Source organism: Arvicanthis niloticus, chromosome 19, assembly GCF_011762505.2.
Source record: "Arvicanthis niloticus isolate mArvNil1 chromosome 19, mArvNil1.pat.X, whole genome shotgun sequence".
Classification (NCBI taxonomy): domain Eukaryota; kingdom Metazoa; phylum Chordata; class Mammalia; order Rodentia; family Muridae; genus Arvicanthis; species Arvicanthis niloticus.
Window position 1 is genome coordinate 120,174 of NC_047676.1, and position 10,746 is coordinate 130,919.

Below are 10,746 nucleotides of genomic sequence, written 5' to 3' on the forward strand. Positions count from 1 at the left end.
ACCCCTGCCGGCTAATACCCCCCTTCTGCCCATCTCCCGGGTCTGAGGTCTGGACTAGACCTCTACCAGGTCTGCAGTTGTGTGGACCCCGGATCCCGCCTGAGACATACTGGAAGGTCCACTCAACCCAGAGCCTCAGAGGAACAACTGAACTCAGAGTGTCAGACAACATATCTTGAGATATCCAAGAGGAGACACTGCACCCAGAACAGCAGACATCTAGCTGGACTGCTACCTTGGAGGCACCATATCCTGAGGCATCCTAGAGATACCACTGTAATCAGGGCAGCTGGAGAAAATCACAAAGACATCTGGACTCCTAGAAGACCAAACACAAGCGAGACAACTGGAAAGGCAGGCTTCAATCAGAGACAGAAGTACAGGTAGCACTAGATTTAACCAGATGGCAAAAGGCAAGAGCAAGAACGTAAGCAACAGAAACCAAAGTTACATGGCATCATCAGAACCCAGTTCCCCCATCATAGCAAGCCCTGAACACCCCATCACACCAGAAAAACAGGATTCAGAATTAAAATCACTTCTCATGATGATTATAGAGGACTTTAAGAAAGACATAAATAACACTCTCAAAGAACAGATAGAAACCCTTAAAAAGGAAACACAAAAATCCCTTAAGGAATTGCAAGAAAATGCAACCAAACGGGAGAAGGAATTAAACAAAACCATGCAGGATCTAAAAATGGAAGTAGAAACAATAAAGAAATCACAAAGGGAGAACACCCTGGAGATAGAAAACTTAAAAAAACGATCAGGAGTCATCGACACAAGTATTACCAACAGAATACAAGAGATGGAAGAGAGAATCTCATGTGCAGAAGATACCATGGAAAACATTGACACAACTGTCAAAGAAAATGCAAAATACAAAAAGCTACTAACCCAAAATATACAAGAAATCCAAGACACAATGAGAAGGCCAAACCTAAGGATAATAGGAATAGATGAGGGGGAAGACTCCCAACTTAAAGGACCAGTAAATATCCTCAACAAAATTATAGAGGAAAACTTTCCTAACCAAAAGAAAGAGCTGTCCATAAATATACAAGAAGCCTACAGAACTTCAAATAGTTTAGACCAGAAAAGAAATACTTCCCGCCACATAATAGTCAAAACATCAAATGTACAAAACAAAGAAAAATACTAAAAGCAGTAAGGGAAAAATGCAAAGTAACATATAAAGGCAGACCTATAAGAATTACACCAGACTTCTCACCAGAGACCATGAAAGCCAGAAGATCCTGGACCGATATCATACAGACCCTAAAAGAACATAAATGTCAGCCCAGACTACTATACCCAGCAAAACTGTCAATCATTATTGATGGAGAAACCAAAATATTCCATGACAAATCCAAATTTACACAGTATCTCAACACAAACCCAGCACTTCAAAGGATAATTGGTGGAAAACTCCATCACAAGGAGGGAAACTACAACCTAGAAAAAGCAAGAAAGTAACCTTCCAAAAACCATAAAAGAAGGTAGCTACACAAACATATCTCCACTGCCAATAACAAAAACAACAGGAAACAACACTCATTTTTCCTTAATATCTCTCAATATCAACGGACTCAATTCTCCAGTAAAAAGACATAGACTATCAGACTGGATACATAAACAGGACCCAACATTTTGCTGCATTCAGGAAACGCACCTCTGTGGAAAGGACAGACACTACCTCAGAGTAAAAGGTTGGAAAACAATCTTACTACCTCAGAGTAAAAGGTTGGAAAACAATCTTCCAAGTAAATGGTCCCAAGAAACAAGCTGGAGTAGCGATTCTAATATCAAATAAAATCAGTTTTCAACCAGAAATAATCAAAAAAGATAAAGAAAGACACTTCATATTCATGAAAGGAAAAATGTACCAAGAGGAACTTGCAATTCTCAACATCTATGCCCCAAATGTAAGGGCACCCACATACATAAAAGACACTTTACTAAAACTTAAAGCATACATTGCACCCTACACAATAATAGTGGGAGATTTCAACACCCCACTCTCAGCTATGGACAGATCATGGAAACAGAAACTAAATCGAGACATAATGAAACTAACAGAAGTTATGAACCAATTGGACTTAACTGACATCTATAGAACATTTCACCCTAAAACAAAAGAATATACCTTCTTCTCAGCACCTCATGGTACCTTCTCCAAAATAGACCATATAATTGGTCACAAAACAAGCCTCAACAGATACAAAAAGATTGAAATAATCCCAGTACCTTATCAGACCACCATGGATTACACTTGGCAACTGAACAATGCTCTACTCAATGATAACTTGGTCAAGGAAGAAATTAAGAAAGAAATTAAAGACTTCTTAGATTTAAATGAAAATGAGGACACATCATATCAAAACATGTGGGACTCATTGAAAGCAGTACTAAGAGGAAAAATCATAGCTCTAAGTGCTCACAAAAAGAAAGTGGAAATAGCATACATTAACAACTTGACAGCAAACCTGAAAGCATTAGAACAAAAAGAAGCTAGTATACCCAAGAGGAGTAGACGGCAGGAAATAATCAAACTCAGGGCTGAAATCAACCAAGTCGAAACAAAAAGAACTATACAAAATATCAACAAAACCAGGAGCTGGTTCTTTGAGAAAATCAACAAGATAGACAAACCCTTAGCCAGAGTAACCAAAGGGCGCAGAGACAGCATTCAAATTAATAAAATCAGAACTGAAAAGGGAGACATAACAACAGAAACAGAGGAAATTAAAAAAATTATCAGATCCTACTACAAAGGCCTATACTCAACAAAATTGGAAAATCTGGAGGAAATGGACAATTTTCTAGATAGATACCAGATGCCAAAGTTAAACGAGGAGCAGATAAACCATCTAAACAGTCCCATAAAGCCTAAAGAAATAGACACAGTCATTAAAAATCTTCCCACCAAAAAATGTCCGGGGCCAGATGGTTTCAGTGCAGAATTCTTTCAGACCTTCAAGGAAGACCTAATACCAATCCTCTTCAAGCTATTCCATCAAATAGAAACAGAAGGAACACTACCCAATTCATTCTATGAAGCTACCATTACACTCATACCTAAACCACAGAAAGACCCAACAAAGAAAGAGAACTACAGACCAATCTCTCTTATGAATATTGATGCAAAAATACTCAATAAAATTCTCGCAAACTGAATCCAACAACACATCAAAACAATTATCCATCAAGATCAAGTAGGCTTTATCCCAGGAATGCAGGGATGGTTCAATATTCGGAAATCCATCAATGTAATCCACTACATAAATAAACTCAAAGAGAAAAACCACATGGTCATCTCACTAGATGCTGAGAAAGCATTTGACAAAATTCAACATCCCTTCATGTTAAAAGTCTTGGAAAGATCAGGAATACAAGGCCCATAGCTAAACATAGTAAAAGCAATATACAGCAAGCCAGTAGCCAACATCAAACTAAATGGAGAGAAACTTGAAGCAATCCCACTAAGATCAGGGACTAGGCAAGGCTGCCCACTCTCACCTTACCTATTCAATATAGTACTGGAAGTCTTAGCTAGAGCAATTAGACAACAAAAGGAAGTCAAAGGGATACAGATAGGAAAGGAAGAAGTCAAAATTTCACTATTTGCAGATGATTATGATAGTATACTTAAGTGAACCTAAAACTTCCACCAGAGAACTCCTAAACCTGATAAACAACTTTAGCAATGTGGCTGGATATAAAATCAACTCAAACAAATCAGTAGCCTTCCTCTATTCAAAGGATAAACAGGCAGAGAAAGAAATCAGGGAAATGACACCCTTCACAATAGCCACGAATAAAATAAATTATCTTGGAGTGAATCTAACCAAGCAAGTGAAAGATCTGTATGACAAGAACTTCAAGTCTCTGAAGAAAGAAATTGAAGAAGATCTCAGAAGATGGAAAGACCTCCCATGCTCCTGGATTGGCAGGATTAACTTAGTAAAATAGCTATCTTGCCAAAAGCAATCTACAGATTCAATGCAATACCCATCAAAATCCCAAATCAATTCTTCATAGAGATAGAAAGAACAATTTACAAATTCATTTGGAATAACAAAAAACCTAGGATAGCGAGAACTATTCTCAACAATAAAAGAACCTCTGGGGGAATCATCATTCCGGACCTCAAACTGTACTACAGAGCAGTAGTGATAAAAACTGCTTGTTATTGGTACAGAGACAGACAGGACGATCAATGGAACAGAATTGAAGACCCAGAAATGAACCCGCACACCTATGGTCACTTGATCTTTGACAAGGGAGCTAAATTCATCCAGTGGAAAAAGGACAGCATTTTCAACAAGTGGTGCTGTCTCAACTGGAGGTCAACATGTAGAAGAATGCAAATTAATCCATTCTTATCCCCTTGCACAAAGCTCAACTCCAAGTGGATAAAGGACCTTCACATAAAGCTAGGTACACTGAAACTATTAGAAGAGAAGTTGGGGAAGACCCTCGAATACCTAGGCACAGGGGAAAAGTTCCTGAACAGAACACCAATGGCTTATGCTCTAAGATCAAGATGGGACCTCATCAAATTACAAAGCTTCTGTAAGGCAAAGGACACTGTCAACAAGACAAAACGGCAACCAACAGATTGGGAAAAGATCATTACCAATCCTACATCCGATAGGGGGCTAATATCGAATATTTACAAAGAACTCAAGAAATTAGACGCCAAACAACAAAATAACCCCATTAAAAAATGGGGTACAGAGCTAAACAAAGAATTCTCAACTGAGGAAACTCGAATGGCCGGGAAGCACCTTAAGAAATGCTCAACATCCTTAGTCATCAGGGAAATGCAAATCAAAACAACACTGAGATATCACCTCACACCAGTCAGAATGGCTAAGGTCAAAATCTCAGGTGATAGTAGATGCTGGAGAGGATGTGAAGAAAGAGGAACACTCCTGCATTGTTGGTGGGGTTGCAAGCTGGTACAACCACTTTGGAAGTCAGTCTGGCGGTTCCTCAGAAAATTGGACATAGCACTACCTGAGGACCCAGCTATACCACTTCTGGGCATATACCCAGAAAATGCCCCAACAAATAACAAAGACATATGCTCCACTATGTTCATAGCCGCCCTATTTATAAGAGCCAGAAGCTGGAAAGAACCCAGATGCCCTTCAACAGAGGAATGGATACAAAAATGTGGTACATTTACACAATGGAATATTACTCAGTTATTAAAAATAATGAATTCGAGAAATTCTTAGGTAAATGGATGGAACTAGAAAATATCATCCTGAGTGAGGTAACCCAATCACAAAAGAACACACATGGTATTTACTATCTGATAAGCGGAGATTAGCCCAAAAATTTGAAACAACAAAGATTCAACTACCAGACGACATGAAGCTCATGAAGAAGAAAGAACAAGTGAGGATGCCTAGGTCTTTCCTAGAAGGAGTAACTAAATACCCAAGGGAGCAAATATGGAGACAAAGTATGGGTCAGAATCTGAAGGGGGGGTTGTAGGGAGACCATTCCGTCTGGGTATTCATTCCATGGGCAGTCACCAAAAATAGACGCTGATAGGGATGTCAGGATGGGAAAGCTGACAGCAGCCTGATAAGGCTGTCTCCTTAGAGGTCTCCCAGAGTTGGACATACCCAGAGACAGATACCCACAGCTATCCATTAATCCAATCAAAGGTTCCCAATGGAGGAGTTAGAGAGTAAATTGAAGGAACCTTAAGGGCTAGTGGCCTGGTGAGGAGAGCAATAATACCAACCAGCCAGAGCTCCCCAGGGTCTAAACCACCAGCCTAGGAGCACATATAGAAAGACACATGACTCCAGCAGTATATGTAGGGGAGGATGGCCTTGTTGGGCATAGGTGGGAGACAAGGTCAATGGTACCCTGAAGACTGAGCACTGAAGGGGGGGGAATCGGAGGGTGGGGAGGGGGGCTGGGGGTAGGTGGATAAACACCTTCGTAGAAGCAGGAGGAGGGGGGATGGGATAAGGGGTTCCTGGGTGGTGGGGGAAATATGGTAAGGGGATAAAATTTGAAATGTAAATATTATATCCAATAAAAGAGGGGAAAAATAGAAAAGCGAGTAGAACCAACAATCTTAATAAAATGTCAGCCCTCTTAAAAAAAAACTATCTTGATACTAAAATTTGTTTTGAGAATTGTATATTGCAGAATGATCAGCCTTGGTGTATCTACTCAACAAGCAAGCTGGGCAGACCTGCTCAAACCTCTGAGGTCCGGGAATTCCATCTGGAGGCAGCGAAGACACAGCATCAGAGGATTGTCAATTTGCTCTCCCCCCCCACTCCTCTTCTAATATCTCAACGCCCATAATCAGCTTGAAGAAGCTAATGAAGAGTGAGCGCCCCTATTCCCTGGGCTAGGGGACTAAGGTGGTAAATGTTGGGCTGTCTCTCTAGGGAAAAGTAGTGGTTTTGTCAGAATAGAGAGGATTAGCTAGGGTTTATTGCATAGCCATAACCTATTAGTAGAAATCTGTATAATTAATATCAAGATGAAGATATAAATTCTTAAATGGCACCAATTTACTTTGATTACAAATTTTAAGGTTTTCATTGGCATGAGCTTCTTAGTGATATGAGTGAGACGAATATTGTTACTCTCATAGGCATTGTACCAGTATAACACATTTATGAATACAAAGCTTAGACCCAGTCCTTCTTTAACTTTTTTTAACTGATTTGAGATGGTCAGCCTGTGAGTTAAGGGACTATAGCAAATTCATGAGTTGGAGTTTACTATAAGGGTGTTCTCTATGTTTCATGTAGAAATAGCTGAGTGGAGTTAACAGGCAACAGTCCAGATTACCTTACATGGATAGCTGGTTTTCAAAACATCAGAAATCCTTAGAATTGACATGACAAACATTTCAGTATTAATGTTCATTTTCATTAGAGACCTGTCTGCTCCGGACAGCTTCCTATTTTGAATTCTAAGAAGAAATTGAGCATCCTTGGAGTTACTCCAGTTGTGGTGAGACAGCCACTAGGCAAGAATTGCCACCTTCCTTCTACAGACAAATTACTGTCCAGAAAAGGACACACTTGCAGAATAGTCGACTGATTATATCTGCCTAGACAGAGTAATCAGCCCTTAATAATTCTGCAGCACTAAGGTCTGTCAGAAGATCCTGGGCCAGAAGGCGGAAGAACAGATGCTCCAACGTTTTGAAGTAGAGCGAGTGTCCAGGTGGTGATGTGTAGGAGGAGCTAAGGTAGGAGGAGTATTGAGAGGAAGAAAAGGAGTAAGAAGAGGAGGAGAAGAAGGAGAGGACATCTGAGGCACTTTCAGGTAAAGATCCATAGTGATGTCACATGACTGCTATGGGAATCCTGATTCAGAATCTAGAACACAGGAAACAAAGACAATATTCTGAATCTGTACATAATGTTTGTATAGAGCAATGTGCTGTGTCCTCAGCAGCTTTGCTCACCAATGTCATTCATTTCTTCCCCTAATTATTGGTAACTGCCTTGTTTACATTGTGCATGTAGCAAAGATATTTGGGAATGGATATTGACAGCATTGTCTGTGTGCTGGAGTTTTATGTCATACTTTGTTTTCACTTCTTTAATGTCATTAGTGATCACCTCATTTCCTGCTGTCAAAACTTATATTTCCATCTTTGCATCCTGAAACTTTATAATCAAGACAAATGTTGTTGTGGTTTGCAGCCCACCTTTCTCCCAAGGATTTAGGAATGAATTTTCTGGAATGATTGAGAATCATATCTATCTGTTTGGGGAGATTCATCCACAGGTAGGAGCTTCCTAGCACCAGTAAGTTTTCTGTGTCTCTACAAAAAGTAATCATTTGGGGGCATGAAAACAACATGGAATAAACAATAAATAATAAATAAATAAATAAATCCTTGCTCTCTTTCAAATGCATGAGTTATAAAATTCATATGGACTATTTAGATTTCTATTTTGTTGTATTCCATATTAGTATTGGTCAAAACATGGATTGATCAAGCTTGGAAAGGAATATAGAACTCATCAAAGAAAGCTGAGTTTAATGGTTTGAAGGATCTATGGGACAACCTGGAAGGATTTTTCTCAGCAAACTGCTTAGATCTATACTTTGAGTGTTACTGAAGTATCATACCATGCTAACTGTGACTCATTGTGTGAAAAGTTCTGTGTGTAATCAAGTAATAACCAGTCAGATTTTGTTTAAATAAATTAAGTGGGCTTTTTATTTCCTACTGTCACAATGAATAGTCCACCTCCTTAATTACAATGGACAGAGATGTTCATGAATTTTAATGAAGAAATTGAAGTTATGGTTTGGGTACATGGACATACAATGATCATCAGTTTGCCTTCCAAGTATCTCAGTCATGGAAAAGGAAATATTTCCATCCATGTAGAGTGATGATGGCATATATCATAACTACTTCAGTGCTTTGAATAAATTGTATCCCTGTGCTGTACTTAAAATGTTTCACCAATACTTCTAATATTATTCTATAAAATAAAAATTGTATAGAGACTTTCCCATGTACCATATATTGTATATCTGATACCAACAAGAAATAAAGACACAACAAACCAGAAGAAAACTATGGAATAAAATCTGTTAAACACAAAAGCAAAATTTTATTTTAAATATTCATCAAATATTGTAGTGAATATCTTAAGATTGCCTGCCAACAGAATACACTACATGAGAAAAGGAAACCTAAGCTTTTCCTTCATAATCATGAAGGATCCTGTAGTGTGTGGTGTGTATTCTGTTCACCATGTCAAGTCAATAATAAAATTTTTAGGCAAAAAAGATAAAGTTCAAAAAACACTATTCGTGTCCCAAGCAAAATGGAGAATGTCTCTGTAGAAAACAACTTGGAGCGTTCATCTCTCAATCTTGACAAAAGCAAACTCAACATTATTGTAAACCTGAATATTTGACCTGTAGGCTTGATGTAATGAGTACTTTATGTATCCTTGTTAAATGCTCTAGTACAACAAATGATTTTCCAAAAGAAAGCCACAGCTCAGGATGGCATTTGATTATCTTGTCACAATATAGTGAAGAGTCAGCCTCCACAATAGAAGCCATATTAACAATTCATTTGAAATAGCATTAATATTAAGAATACAAAATGGATACAAAATCACAAACATCAAGACATGCAATTCAACCAATCAGTAATATGCAAAAGTAATAAAAATATTTAACCTGAGAAGATATAGGTCAACCAAAGTATAAAACAAATTCTAACTCATAGTAACTAAGAAAGTACAATAAACTCCATAGCAAGATGCTGTTATAACTCAGTAAAGTACCAACAATCCAAAAAATGTATCCTGTGATGATGGCTAGATGGGCTTAAAGATCCTACTTCCTTTTTAGTGGGACTGGAATTCACTGTGTCCAATATGGACATAATGATTAGGGAAATCAAAAATTATTAATGTGTTCCATCTGTGTAACTCATTGTAATCTAACCAATTTAAGTAACTTGATATATTGAATATACATCTGTGTTGTTGCACTGTAATTCAAGATAGTTCTGTATCAAAACCACTAACTAAAGGTGAAGAAAAAATATAAGGTATATACTAAAATTAGCATTAAAATTCTCTCACAAATGGCAATGAAATTCAATTCTCTAATTTTATTTGAGTGAAATATATGAATTAATCATTATAATGATTAATCTTTTTATTTTATATTTTATTTACATTTCAGATGCCATCCCATTTCCCCTCCCTAGAAAACCCCTATCCCATGCCCCCCTTTTCCTTTTTGCTTTTATACAATTTTTTAAATGTTAGCCAAAGGCTTATAAGTTTGGAAATGCTCAATCAGAAGTGTAACCCAATACCCAACCTAGATATATAAACTATCTTTGACTGGTGGAGACATGTGAAGATCTGCCTCCATGCCCCCCCCCTCTTTCTTTCTCTCTTCACCTTGCTTCTCCTCTCCTTCATCTTCTCCTCTCCTTACTCCATCTCTTCCTCTTGGTACTCCTTCCACCTTAACTCCTCCTACATAACACCCTTCCTGTTAAAATAACACTTTTCTCTCAAAGTACAATTAGAGCATAATTATTCCTATTTGTACCAGTGAGGCACAAGATAGTCCTAATACCCAGTCCATCATTTTGTTGGCTAACCAGAACCTCTATCGTCTCTTCTAGCTAAAACACTTAGTTCTGAACGTGGCTTTTTTCTTGGTTTAGAATAAATGTCAGCTGAAAACCATCCAATCAGATCTTTTCTCTCAAAGTAAATAGCCAGGATTGGCTATGAGACTATAGGTCTTCAACCCCATCAGAAATCCAGAATGACTGAGTTAACTAAAATTATGGAAAACACAAAGCATAGCTTCTAAAACTTAGCCAATTTATAGAGAGTGCTGATCACCTGGACATTCCCTATACTACAAAACGTTGGAGCATCTGATCTTTAGCCTTCTGGCCCAGGATAATCTGACAGTCCTTAGCGATGCAGAATTATTAAGGGCTGATTACTCTGTCTAGGCAGATATAATGAGTCGACTATTCTGCAAGTGTGTCCATTTCTGGATAGTAATTTGCCTATAGATAGAAAGAGGCAATTCAGCGAACCGGCGGTGGCACAGCCCGTAAGGCATCCGCGTGCAGAGGGCTCGGTCCCTCAGAGCTCTCTCTCTCTCTCTCTGTGCGTGTTCGAATACTGCTTGCTCCCGCCCGCCTCCTCCCACGTCTTCGTGGGGGGAAAAAAA